At 50.1% G+C, this 14,029-nt stretch overlaps 1 pseudogene; it reads left to right on the top strand.

Annotated features, from left to right (window-relative positions):
* The window catches only part of LOC132321120 (hydrocephalus-inducing protein homolog), a 75,013-nt pseudogene that overhangs the window by 28,407 nt on the left and 32,577 nt on the right, over positions 1–14,029 (top strand).

The raw sequence follows: 14,029 nt of genomic DNA, 5'->3' as shown, positions 1-14,029 counted from the left end.
TATGCAGTTTAACTTTCAAAGTCTTGGGTTCCTCTGGGAAGCAGCTTTGCCTTCATGGTTGAGCCAGGGTGGCTCTGTGACTTTCTAGGACACTGTTTGCCCAGAATTTGGCAGCAGCAGATTCCTTTTGTGACCCTTTGACATCTCTGTGTGAGGACCGTGGGGCTTTAAGTGACTACCCATGCTGGAAAAAAGTTTGACTGGAGGCCGTACGGGAAAGGTGTGGAGACGCCTGCTGCTCTGTTCCGGTACCCAGGAGCTGAAGTGACTCCTTGCTACAGGTAGCTCATTCCCCCTTGGGCCATGGCAGACAGTGTGATGGTATCAGCTTTGGGCAGTAGATGGTCTGGGATGTCCCCCTGAACATCCAGCAGGGCCAAGAGGGCTTTGGAGAGGGGCCAGCCTGGGTGATTCTGCAGCCAGAAGCAGTGTTTTTAAAATCCTCTGTTAACATTCCATACAAAATGGGTAGCAGCAGCCTCAACATCATCTCTCATGCTAATGCGTTGGGACTAGCTGTCCTCCCGGCTCTTGTGCAGTGAGTGCTACGGTACCTCCTTTCTGCAGCCAGAAACGTGCTGATGCAGGAGACGGGAAGCTCTGCAGCAAGTGCTGTCACAAGGACTTGGGCATCATCCCCTGGGCTGGGGTCATTGCAAAAGATAATCCTGACCGAGCAAGAGGGGAGAAGGGGGAAAAAAAAAAGCTGATGAAAGGAGAGGCAAAGCTCATTTCTCAGGACCACAGCAGCATGCGAACTTGTCCCAGCAAGTCTTAACCACGAGCTGGTGGGATCATGTGGTGTAGGCAGGGAAGCTGATGCTGGGTGCTCTGGAGCTTTGGGGCTGGTTGAAGTGGTCCTTTTTTCCCCACTGGTGCCCTGGCTGCCAGTGCCCAGCATGTCCTCCCCTTCTCTGTGGCCGCTCTGCCCTGTTCTGCCAGCACGGCCCTGAGCTCGGTGCAGACCTTATGTCTCAGTGAAAGAGGACTGCTGGTCCTTTTTTATTTATTTCTTCCCCATCCTTGTATTCCTCCTTTCTAGGTGGTGGCTCCTATGCAGCCCATCTGAGGGTACCCCAGCATGCCCACCTGCTCCGGTACAGCTGTCCCTCAGCAGTAATTCCCATTGCAGTCCACTCTGCTCTGAGATGTCATCTGCCTCCTTGACTTCTGCCTTGCCTTAGTTTCAAGGATCCCTATCCAGTCCTTATCTCTCATTCTGCAGCCCTGCAGCTCAAGCTGTTTGTTTTCAAAAGCCTTTGAGATGTCCACCCACGAGGTCAAGCTGAGCCTCCCTCGTCGGGAAGTTTTAAGCACTGGATTTCATCCTCCATGGAGAAAAACTCCCAGCTCTTTTGAATGGAGGCAAGCTGGCTGGTGGGAGACTGGGCTGCAAAGGAAGGAAGGAATGGGGATGAGTGTTGAAGCGGTTCCTCTCCCACCTTGTGTTATCCTTCGTGCTCTGCAAGGACCCTGATCTCCCTTCACAAGTGCATTATCTAATGCTACTGTAAAACGCGGTAGTTGCCAAAACCACTGCCTTTTCCCCCATTTTTTTGCGAGCTGTACTGTTGTGAGCTGTGGTGCACAGAGCTCTGGGTTGGCTCCTTGCTCGAGCCTTCTGGGCAGTCATTCAGGTTTAACTTCCCTGAGCACAGATACGGCGCACTCAGCAGAAATGGCAGTCATTTCTCCGCTTGCCTGGCAAGGCTCATCCTTGGCAGTTTCCCAGTGTGATCCCCAGTCATGGTGGGTTTGGAGGTAGTTTTCCATCGTCTCGTGGCAAGTGCTGTGGCGGAAAGCATGCCTGCTCCCTTTGCTGTGTCCAAAGCAAGGTGTTAGGGCTTGGGCGGTTAGGTCTGGTTATGTGAGGTCCTTGGAGAGGGAACTTCATCACCAGCAGGGATTTGCTCCCTGACTTAGTCTCAGGAGCTGCTTCAGCTCCAAGAATCGAGAATTAGTATTGGATTGAAACTCCTGAAAGTCAGTTTTTTGAGTGCTTTTTAACTATGCAATCAGAAGATGCCCAAACCATAGGTGATTCTTCTTGGGAAGGAACCCAACCTTACAAGGTCCTGAATGCTTGTTTCTTTGGTGTTTAGAAAGGGATGCTGGAAATGGGACACCACGGATGAACGCAGGTCCCTCCTGCGGGATGCTGGGGTCTATTCATGTGCCAGAGCCAGTGGCAGTCCTGTGACTAAAACTAGAAGGCAGCGTTCACTGTGGTCCTTGATTTTTAACTAAGAGGCAGAACTGGCATTGATTGGCATCAACCATGAAATAAATTAATGGCTGTTGTGCAGCTCCAAGTGCTGATTTCAGGGGATTTTGGTGAGTTTTGGAGTTTGGAGCCTGGCTGCTGAATTTAAGGACAGGTGAGGAGGTGTGGTGGGTTCAGGACACCCGTGTTCAGTGGTTGGAGACGTGTGTTGCTCTTGGATGTGTCAGCTGGTGCACTGGTGACAAGCTGATCCTTTTCCCCAAGATTCAGCTGTCCGCTGTGTAGAACTGTTGCTGCTCTTGTTGTGGCCAGTGGGTGTCTGGGCGCTCCCCTGGCTTCATGACTCCAAATCCTGCATGCCTCATGATTGCATGGGTCAAGATGATCTGAGGACAAGATGTTCATCTACTCCATGGGAATACCAGTTCCAGCAAAGAAATACCAAAGCAGAGAACCTGCAGCTGGCAAAGCTAGTACAATGGGTCCACTTCTGCGTGGAGACCTCTGTGTCATCACGTTACAGATGGGGAAACTGAGGCACGGAGCCATCACTTGTTCAGGGTCCTTCATCAGGCCAGCAGCAACTTGGGGGCATACCCTGCCTGACATGGTGCCCTAAGGCACATCAGCAGCTATCAGCTGCTGACCACTTTGCTTGGGCTGTCTCCTGTCCACATGGATGCTGTGCTGAGCAGAAAGGCAACGGGTTGATTTGAAACCCGCTGTGGTTCTGAGACCAGCTTTTATCCCTCCGAGCAGTAACGAAAGCCGAACACTTTGCATTTCTCTTTAACCAAACCAGTGCCTCCTCTGCCTGTCTTTGTCCTCACAGGGGCTGTGTCATCGGACCGACTTTTCATTTCAGCGTACCTTCCCTCCGCTTCGGTGACGTCTCCTTCGGTGAGTGTTCCCTGGGCTTGGAGCATAGGTTGAGAGGTCTGTGCATCACCAAAACAGAGCACCTGAACAGAAGAGCACCTGTCACTTGTGTTCCTCCGTAGCAGCCTTCGAGGTGTTAAAACCAGGGCTGCTGGTGGCTTAGGCAGTGTTGTGCCATCATGAGGTCAGATAGGACCAAAGGAACAGAAAGTCAGTGTTTTCTGGTGTCCCTCATAGTCTGTTCAGCCCCAACCTCCCAATGCTTGGCAGCAGAATGGCTGTGAAAGTCCTTGTGCCAGAAGGTCCCAGGGGATGGTACTGCAGGAGAAGGGAGTTGAAGCCCCATGCTAGCCTGTAGCTGCTCTGGGTCAATGTGCGTGTTGCAAGGGGAGGACACCATTTCCCCACCTGACCTTCAGTGTGAGCTGTTGATTAGAGCTGTGAGGGCACCTCATTCTCACCTCCCAGGTAATATGCTCAAGCAATAGCTCGGCATCGGGCACTGATGTCCTCTGAGATCTGGGCTCCTTCTCCTTCCCTGCCAAAAGCCCAGGTCTGCTGATGGAGCCAGTGGCTGAGCGTCCAGAGCATCTCCATTAAAGTGCAGATTCTCGTTCTCCACCTCCGTCTCACAAAAGGCTTTTTACTGAGATGTTCTAAAGTTGAAATGTGAAATCAATTGTGATTGAAGGGCCATTATCATTCTGCACCCAGGATGCCTCTGTGTTTTCATGCTGCTCATGGACTTTCTAAGAAAGCTCATTACCTTTCCTGAGCTGCTTCCTCCCCTCCCTACATCACCACTCTGCCATTTCTTTATTTCCTTTTGAATAAATAAAACCAGAAATGCACCAGGCAGAAATACGGTTATGTAATAGGAGCTTCATCCTACTTAATCTGATTTCGTTAATGAGGCCTTTTGAGCTGAAGGCAGCTACTGCATTTTTGCTTCTTTTAGCTCTGCTGCTGACTGTTGTCTGCCCCTGGAGACTTCGGTCTCCTTTGGGACTGTGAAGTCTGTGTTTGTCCTTTCTGTGTGCCTCCTGCCTCCCTGCTGGAATAGTTGCTGGAGGTGGGCAGTGGTCACTGTCGATGGGCATGGATGAACTACCTGCTGTGTCTGCAGTTGGTTTTCCTCCCCACCTGTGTTCAAGTAACGCTTGGTAAGCAGGCCATGGGAGATGTCTCCTTCTCACAGAGCTGGCCGTCCAAGGCAGATGTCCACTCCAGAGCAATTTGTGGGCTGATGTCCTGTCTCTGCAGCACATCCCCACCAGGTGTGGTTGTATCACTGGTTTTCCATTATGGAAAGCAAGTATCCAAGCTAAAGTGATGTAAACCCTTGCGGGCAGTAACCAAAGCCAGTGTGCAGCATGGATGTGATCTCCCCGTTTGTTAGGTAAGGTGAGACACGGTTCCTGCTAATTTCTAAGCAAGCATCAGGCTTGCCTCCTGTGAAGTGGGCTGCAGGTTGTCACGAGCTGAGTCTGATTGCCCCCAAACAGGAGATGCCTTGAGGATGCTGCCTAGAGAAACTGCATTACAGTGCTTTGCATCGTGCTGTAGTAGCCAATTGCATCCATTCTTTCTTTTACTGGAGCTTCTCCTTGATGACAATACACTGCTTTTATATATTGAAAACTGTGGGAGTGTTCGTGGAGTTAACAGGGAATGTTACAGACTGAATTTTCAGAAAAAATGGTCTGTCTGGATGTACGCTCATAAGTGAGAAATAACTGATGCTGGTTTTGGGGCATGTGAGAGCGCTCCTCAGGTAAAGAGAGACAAAATTCTGGTGTTCGGCATCGCTAAGAGTGGGCATTGCCAAGGAAGCAATCTCTGTGATCAGCATAAAAGAGAGCTTAAGTGATGATGAATTCCTTGCTTAGCTTCTCAACTAGCTGTGGTTCAGACTGAAAAGAGCTAAACTCCAGGCACAGTTTTATCATAACAGGATATTCACACCAGGACTCAGGGGGATAATTGGGGCGTAAATTCATATTTGTGTCATTTCCTAGGCTTTCCTCGCACGTTGTCGTGTCGCCTCACTAACACCTCCTTGGTGCCCATGACCTTCAACCTTCGCATTCCTGGGGACGGCTCAGGAGAGCCCAGTGTTACCAGTTTTGTTCCTTTGTCGGACAACACTCACTCATACTGGAGAAGGGGAGCCCAAGGTCTTGTGAAGCCAACCGAATTTACCATCACACCGTGCAGAGGGACCATCCGCTCCCAGGGGGTCGTGGATATCCAGGTATGGGAAGAGTCCGGCCATACGTGCTTCAGCAGGTGGAGCTGAAGCTTCACTGATGCATGAGAGGGCTTTAGTGCTGCCAGCATAACGCGAGTAAGATATATGCATTAGTGTTAGGCTTTTGTTGGCTGGGTTACTCTGGGACATTTCAGAAGGAGCACCGTTTTGTTTCCAAAATCCTAAGCGGAAGGTCTTGTACCGTATAGTCAGGTACAGAAGCCCCTCCTGTGTTTTTGAGAGCTGCTTAGAGCGATCTCTTGGATTTAAAGTGGGCAGAGGAAGGATGAGGACAGAAGGTGGCTGTTAAAAAGAGAGATGTCATTGGATAAAGCAGTTTGCCTTTCTTCCCAGTCTAATTTCTCCTGTCTTGTTGAGCAGGAGGAGCTGTATTCACTGCAGCGATCCCCAAGGGGGACTGCAAAAGCTCTGGCAGCCGTGAACTGCACAGCATCTGCTGGGCCACGTTTTGCTCTCAGCTTCCCCCTGTAAAGCTGAACTCATTCTGTTCAAGGCAACAGATGTCCTCTGGATTTATGCTATTCTAGTCGAGATTACAAACTGGTCCCTTAATTTTAATGCAGTGGTGAGTAGAGCATTAGTCTAATTGTGCTTTAATTTAGCTTGCATATACCCTGATAACTGCACGGTGTATTTAACAGAGCAGATCTTGTCAGAAGACTTTTATTACTCGCAGAGCCTGTGCTCTGTACATGGACCAGCAGAAGAATTAGGGCAAAATCCTCCCTTTCCTTACCGTGGAAGGAGAACCGGAGGACACCACACATGGACGATGGCTTTTGGGAGCGATGAAGTATTTGATGGTCTTCTCTTCCGCCAGGTCACCCTGTGTTCCAACACCGTGAAGAGATACGAGCTGGCACTGGTGGTGGACGTGGACGGTGTTGGCAAGGAGGTGTTGGCATTGCCTCTCACAGCCAGGTATCACCGCTTCCCTTGCAGCTCATCGTCTCTCCTCGTGCACCCCCCACCAGCACACTGCCTTGAACGCGGTTTTCTGGCTCCATCTCCAAAGGAGAAGCGTTGCTTAATGAGCTAGTTCTACCCAGCTAGCTAGGAGAACAGCAGTGCTTTGAAAGCAGCCCACGTTGAGAAGCACCTGTGCTCAACGGACAGGCATGGGGCTGAGCCTTTTTCTAAAGGGAACAGTAATTATATTCATGTTTGGCCTGGCTTTTGGTGCTTGAGCTGTAAGAAATTTCCCAAGGGCTGCCCCTCCTTCTTCCTGCAAGTGGTGGACTTGTGCTGGGTTGTGACCAAAATGCAACATTCATTTGGGACGCAGCGATCAGCCTGCTGAAAGCTGGTGTCTGGTTCAGTTAACGAAGGCATGTGCAAATGGGGAAGGGGCTTGTGTCAGGACTGGTGAGGGGAAGTAGAGGCAAGATCTTAGGACGGGGAAAATAGTCCTTGATGTGGAAGGTGAGCTCAGGTTTCTCTGCTTTCCTCTGGTTCTTCTGAGACGTACTGTTCTCAGATTTAAGCCAAAAGCTGTTCTTGCTGCAGCCAGATTCGATGCTGTAGTGCTGCAATGGGTGTCAGTTTAATTGCAAGAGGCAGAGTCGTCCAGTCAGTGCCTGGGCTGCAATTCCGTAAAAGAAGTGCAAATGGGAGCAGACAGTGTATGGACCCGTGAGGGTCAAAGAGCAAGGTGGCTACAGAAGTGGGGAAGGGGTGACCAGCCACTGCGTGAGGCAGGTGGTGGCTTGTGCCCTCTGCTGCTGGGGTAAATGGCTGAGTTTTCAGGCAGAGCAAGAGAGGTATGGGAGAGGAGGGAGTAATTTTTACTGAGATTGTGGGGTCTTGTGTTCCCTGAGGCTTGGTGAGCCCTGGTCATGGGTGGGAAGGCTCCCCTGGAGCTCATGCCTTGCTGGGAGCGTCAGGAGGGTGCAAGGTGTCTTTGCAAGCCTCCTGGGGCAAAGGTGCCCATCAGACAGCTCTGGGACAGGGCACAGTGCTCTGCCTGGGCACTTGGCAGCCTCTGCAATGCTGAGACTCAGGGTTTGCTCCTCCTTTAAGAGGTTGTTGTATAAAAAGAAATTAAAGGCAATTTATTGCTGTAGGGGTCTTAAACGTCCATTTGACAGTGACACGTGTTATGCGTCATTTCATGCTATTTGGGGAGTAAACAAATTCTACGTTCTCTCAGTACCTCCAATTCCCTTTTGGTCATCTCTTTGCCTAGATGCGTCGTTCCTCGGCTGCGAGTGCTCAACCCGGTCGTGACATTTGGACGGTGCTTTCTAAAGTACCCGTATCGGCAGATGCTGACGCTTGAGAACGACAGCAATCTCCCAGGCTGCTACGCAGTTCTTCCTCAGGTTTGGCATCGCATCCACCTCCTTTCCTCAAATGTTGTCAAGGGGTATATTCGGAAAAAAGGAGTTTTGGAGAAGACCTTGCTGGTTTATAGTCAAACCTAAAGGTTTGCTGAGAACAGGAACCTACCTGGATAGAAACTTTAGAAAGCAATTAAATAGGAACCTGCGTGAATATAAACTTTAGGAAGCAGTTCATAGTCTAGTCTTTGGGGTGCTTTCCCGTAGGAGAACTTAGAAGGTCATGAAAGGCTGCTGCAAGGAGGCTGCCAGCACAGGAGCAGGTGTTTGTGCATGCAGCAGCTCTCGGACCCCCTCAAGATGCTAAGCCCATACTAGTCTTGCATCTGGTTTTGTGCCTTTCTGCTTTCTCCTAGGGATTTTTAAAAATGTGCGTGAATTGTCGTTGTGGTAGATGTCAAGGAGTTCAGAGTGACCTTTGAGGAAGCTTTAAAGTTGGTTTTGATTGTGTGCCTTATAGGAACACAAGAAGGATGCTCCTGTGTGGTACTCCAGCCCCATGCCATGCGGGATTATCCAGCCTCGCAGCTTGGTGGAGGTCCCGGTTACACTGGAAGCCCAGGTGACGGGAGAGCAGGACACAGTGGCTCGTGTTGCGGTGTTTGGGAGCGAAGGATCCCCGCTGGTGAGTGCTAGGGGAGATGTGTGCCTTTGTGCGACTCATCTTGGTGGGGCATAAAGTGTACAGGGATTCTTCCTGGGAAAACAAGAACTTGTAATATATGGCTGGCGTGGTCAAGGAAAGAAGGGATCCGTGGCATGAGCAATGGCTCATGCCCAGAGAAGAGGAGGGATGGTATTCTCTTAGGTGGTAATCCAAGTGTCTGACACAGCATTTCATTACGGATATGTGAGATGGGATAACAAGCCCAGTCTAAAATGCAGCACGATCCCTGCCTCTCCTACTCTGCTGTATTATTAGATGAGCAGCAACCGCTGCTTCATTAGGACTTTTGCTCAGGAGCACACAGGGACCTCCCTGAATCCTGCTAAAGCAAGCACGTAAGAAACCATGCTGAAGTGATGTTTTGTGCAAAGCTGGATTTAAGCTTTTCTGAAGTCAGGCCCATCATGTTTGAGAAATATCCATCAAATCTCTTTGCCAAAACTCCCAGCCAAAGACATGTGAGTCTCCACACCATCTGCATACACAACCGCAGCAGCGACAACAAAATGTAGTCGAGGGAACATTGTATGTAGTGTCCTGGCTTCATCTAGCTGAAATCTAGATGAAATTTAGTTACACTTTAAATGAAAATGATACTAACTTTTGAAGCAGCTGTTTTAAAATGTCTTGTCATCTGTCTGAGCATGAAGGAGGATGTCAGAGGATTGCTGGGAACCTGAGGCTTTCTGTAACAGAAAGGAAGGCTGACATGTTGAAAGTAGTTGCGGGATTTAAACTTCCATTAAAAGGAATGGAAATTATGCTGCTAAATCCCCTGGATGCCACTGAACCTCTCAACCCAGGCCCTTGTGGGTGTGCAATGTAAAGCAGTCAACGGGAAGGCCAGGCAATGCAGGCTTTGCAGGGAAATGTGAAGGTTGACAAAAGAGTTGCTCGTAAATATAAGGTATGCTTCCCTTCAAAAGAAGGGTTTCCCCCCACTAGAATTTATGTCTGTTATTCATATAATACCAGGAATACACACAAGCACAAATCAGAGGCAACTAACTTGCATGATCTGTACTCTGAAGAGCCTGCTTTGCTTCTGACTTGTGCCGGTTGTCACAGGCGTCGCTTTGGGAGTGTTAACGAAGTTAGTCTCCAAGTGGGGCTGTGCAGCAGCAGAAGTCAGGGAGGGTGGTTTGGGGCAAGACTGAGCAGGAAAAGGGGTGGGAGCAGGCACAGGGTACAGGGAAGAGAGCTAACAGTGTGGAGGAGGTGTGAAAAAGCAAGCGTGGGAAACTGGGTTTCTTTACCCCCTGATACCGGGAGCTTGTGGCTTTCAGATGGGATGGCTCCAGATCCCACACGTGCTCCAGGCCTTCTGTTTCAGTCTTACCACACTGAAAACTTCAAAGCACCCTAATCATCCCTCAGTCTAGGAGTACCCTTAGAGCTGTCTAATCTTTTTCAAGTTTCCCTGTTCTCTTTGATCTTTCCTACCTGCTTCCTGGAGCAGAAGATCCATTTAGTGAGCGTTGGAGAAGGACCAGTTGTCTCTGTGCACCCGAGTAAAATAAATTTTGGCCGTATCCAAGTTTTACAAGATGCTTGCCAAACTCTCCGCCTCTGCAATCAGACTGTCATCCCTGCATCCTTCTGGGCAGAGATGGTAAGTATCTGTGGGGCTCTTTTCCAGCAAAAATGGTCCATAGCAGCCTGTGACTTGACCTTTCTATGCAACATTTCCATATTGCTCCCCGAGGGAGAAAGGGAGATATTCCATCACAATGCAGGAAGAGGAGACTGGCTCTGGGGGCGGTTTTCTCTGGGGAACCCCTCAGTAAAATACAAAGTTTGCATAGATGTTTGAGCAGAAATGAGTCTGGATCACTTTTACAAGTTGTCCCTTTGTTTTGTGGAATGTATTTAGCTCTGAGAGTCATGCTTTTGGAGCTCTAGGCGATGAAGGGAACCCTGTGGCCCTTTGCTCCTGAAAGGGCATGGGTTTCCCTGTGGTTTCCCTGTTCCATCTGCATCTGCTTTGCCTCAACCTCCTGTTAATGATAGAGACTAGGGTGTGAGGTCTGTCCTCCAACTGCTGGTGGTGAGGTGAGTTTCAACCCTACTGGGGGTCACCCCAGCTGGATTGTTGCCCAAAGATATGCTTGTAAGGGTGGTGTAGCGACGGAGTCTGTGGGCTCCGTAGCGTTGCAGAGCATCTCTGGAGAGTAGCTGCAGAAGAAGGTTATTTAATTCATGGAGGCTGCCTAGTGTGACAAGCTGCCTAGCAGGAGGAGAGCTTGGCTGCTTCCCTGGCAGGGGGAGCGGGGCTGATGCAGGCGGGAAGGGCTCGGGTGCTGAGGCTGGGTGGGATGTGCTCCCCACTGGAGGGGGGATCGAGGCAGGAAAACAGGGTTTGGAGGGGGTTTGTGTTTCTCTGTGCTAGGTGGGTTGAAGTTCTGGGGCTGGTTAACCCAGGCTGAATTTCCCTCTTGCTGCTTTTGCAGCTTGTTCGCTCCAGTTTCTGTGCCCAGGAGCATCAACATAACCTCAAAGTGGGGGATTCCCAGGGCAGCTTTCTTTGGCTCCACAAGGAAAATCTGCTTTCCATCTCTGCAGAGAGCAAGCCACCTCGGATGGGTGGTACTGGTGTATAAATGATGGGGTTTGCATGCTTGTACCCAAGACTGACCTGCAGAGCTCCGTTTAGGTCCTGCCATCGGGGTGTGATGCCTTCCCTCCCTCCCCTGGGCAGCTTGCAGTGCACCCAGGGGGCTTGCAGGGGTGTATCTGCCTCTCCATTGCCTCAGTGCCCTAACTTATGGGACTGGGCAAGAAATCCCATCCTGCTTCCCTTCGATCTCTGCAAATATTGTCTAATCAGTAACTCGAACTGTAATATGAGGTGGTTCAGGGATGGTTTCTTTCCCTGCAGCAAAGATGGCCTCTGCTGTTCCATAGCCCTCTGCTGACTCCCCAGCATGGAGTTACCCCGTGGTGAGCATCTCAGCTTCTCAGGATAGCTGCTGCTATCCTGGAGATGTTCAAGGAGGCAGGTGCTGGGAACCTGCTGGATCAGCCGTTTCAGCAAGGGCTCTTCAGACTCTTCAGGACGGTGATGCTGATCCTGCCTGATGGGAACAGCACCGTGGCAGGCGAGGTGTGCTCCAGCTCCTCCCTTGCCCTCAGCAGCTGCCTACTTTGGTGCTGTTGTGTTGCCTCGGTTGAAGTTTTGCCCTTTGCTGCTGCCTTAGGCTGCCTGGCAGTTTATTGATGGGAAGAAGAGGGGACTGAATAATTTTGGAGATAAAATTTGAGATGCAGTCGGGTGTCAGGGTGACCTGCACATGTAGATCTGAGAGCAGAACTGGCTCCGGCCGTCCCTTAGCCTAGCTGGTGGGTGACCTGCGCATCCTTCATTCATTTGCGCCCCTGAACCCAAGTCGTGTGTTCTCGAAGATGCCAAAGCTGCTGCTTTGATTTCCTGCTTGGAGACTGCCGCAGGGCAGCGAGCTGGGGTTTCCCTGTTTCCCGTTTGATGGCTAATCTCAAAACCCTGGCTCTTTGCAGTTAGGCTTCTAGATCACGGTCCCCACTCGAAAGAAAGAGCTCTTGATTGAAATTTTCAGAGCAGTGTTGGATCAGCAACATTACAGCACGCTGACTGGCAGCTCAACAACCTGAATGAGATTAGATTAAGGGGCAGCAACAGGGCAAATAAAGGGCTGGTGTCTTGTTCAAAACAGAAAAGGAAAATGCTGTAATGCAGATGGCCATGGTGGTATCCTTAACCACCACATGCAAATTGCTGTTCCTGTCAAGTTGAGCTTTCTTCTTGCTTTATGGGAGAAAAGAGCATTATCTGAGCAAGCTGAGATGTTTTTTGTGGATAACTTCACTTTGGGATAGAGACTTAAGGAATTCCCTGGAGTACTCCTCATCGTGCACAGGCTTCCCCGTGCCCCTCTTGTGTCTGTCGGATGAGTTGTGGGGAGCAGCACTGAGCATCTCTGCCACCAGAAGGAAGGAAATAAAAAAACCCTCCAAAGCTGTGCCTTGAGATGGGGCTTTTTGGGTTTGTAGTGGAGTGTAGGGACTTCATACCCATGTCCTTGGTTGGCTTATCCCTGCTTGCCGGGGTAGCTGCAGGGCTGTGACCCTTGGGGCCAGCGTGTTATCCCATGCTCATCCACTGAATCCTGTGTCTGTCTGATGTACCTTTCCTTGTCAGATTGCTTTCCCAGCTGCCAGGCAGCCCTGTTAGAGCATCCTGTGGATCCCGCAAGGGGAGGATTTGCCTTTTTTGTGGTAAAAAAGACTGGAGGAATAGGTCAACATGAAGGAGCTGCTGCAGCTTAGCTGGGGGCTGATGCGACCTGCTGAAAAAAGTGGCCGTTTCTCCTCCTTGCTGTCACTGTCATCTTCTTTTCCTATTTCCCTAAGTGTCTGATTTTTGCTGTATTGACAAGTGCAAAAGAGTTGTATTGATTAATGGAAGTGTTTGCTTTCCCTGCAGAAAGGCAGAGAGAAAAAAGCATCTTTCTTTGATCATTTCCTACTTGTTTGTTTGTCCCTCTGTCTCCTCAGGCATCTTTTATTTGGCTACCAAGAATGACATGTCTCAGCATCACAGAAGGCAGCTGCGTATCACACCTGTGTGATCAGGAAGGAAAAGACAAGGCCTAGGGTGCAATTTTTGTCCATCAGCGGCAGCTTTCTTCTGCCTGCATGACCACCGTGCTGGGTGTGTTGTGTGCTACCGCAGGGAGGCAAACGGTGTTTTCCTGGTGCCTTGTAGTCAGGGAGGAGAGAGGAAAGCTTTCTTGGGACTTCCCCTTGTAGTGACGGTGCTCTGTTTCCTGATTTTGGGCTCCTGTCTGCTTTGACGGGATCCTTGACCTCCCTAATCCAGAGCCCTGTGCTCCTGATGGAGCTCACTGCCGCGTGGTCTCCAGCAGCGGTCATCCAGCCAGATGTGTTGTCGTCTTCAGGAGAGTGCCTGGGGAGCAGATCCCCTTCCACCTTCCCAGGGATGAGCTGCCCTCAGATTCAACTGGAGCTGATGTTGCAGAAGAGACCATGTTTTGTTTATTAACAAAAAAAAAAGAAGCTGCACCTGTTTATCTTCTCACTGGGATTCCCTGGAGAGAATCAAATGATTTTCAGGCAGCATATAAAGAGTTTTGGTCAAACTCGGTGTAAGCAAGGAGAGAACATGCAGTTCCCATTCCCATATTTGCTTCTCTCCTCATTTAGTGCAGGTTTTGTTTCATTTCCTGATTTCATTGCATATTATCTCAAGCTTTTGATGACATTCCCTTTATTAAAGAAATGGTCATATGGAGAGACAGCAAACCAAGGAGATAAACTTCAAACCAGTGCCGATAAAGGGATGCTGCTTTAGTGATTCTGTTTCTTGTTCTGGCTGATGCGCGATTTTGTTGTTATCTGAGCGAATTGCGCAGGCTGCGGGGAGGGAAGGCTTTGAAGAGCCTGGAACTGAGTTTATTAGTTTTGCCAGTGCCTGGAATAATTTTGATGCCTTTGGCATGCTCCATCCTGGGATGCAGGCATGCAGACCTGACCTGCAGTCAGCCTAAGGAGTTTTCATAGCTGGGGCACCTCCCCACGCTGCCGGGACCCTGAATGCTCAGCAAGTTACTGCTTCCCTGTCCTCCCGCTAGTCTTACCCTCGTTAGCAGAGG

The sequence above is a fragment of the Gavia stellata genome, unplaced genomic scaffold (assembly GCF_030936135.1).
Source record: "Gavia stellata isolate bGavSte3 unplaced genomic scaffold, bGavSte3.hap2 HAP2_SCAFFOLD_96, whole genome shotgun sequence".
In the NCBI taxonomy this organism is placed as follows: Eukaryota; Metazoa; Chordata; class Aves; order Gaviiformes; family Gaviidae; genus Gavia; species Gavia stellata.
This window is presented reverse-complemented; position numbering and strand designations above follow the sequence as displayed.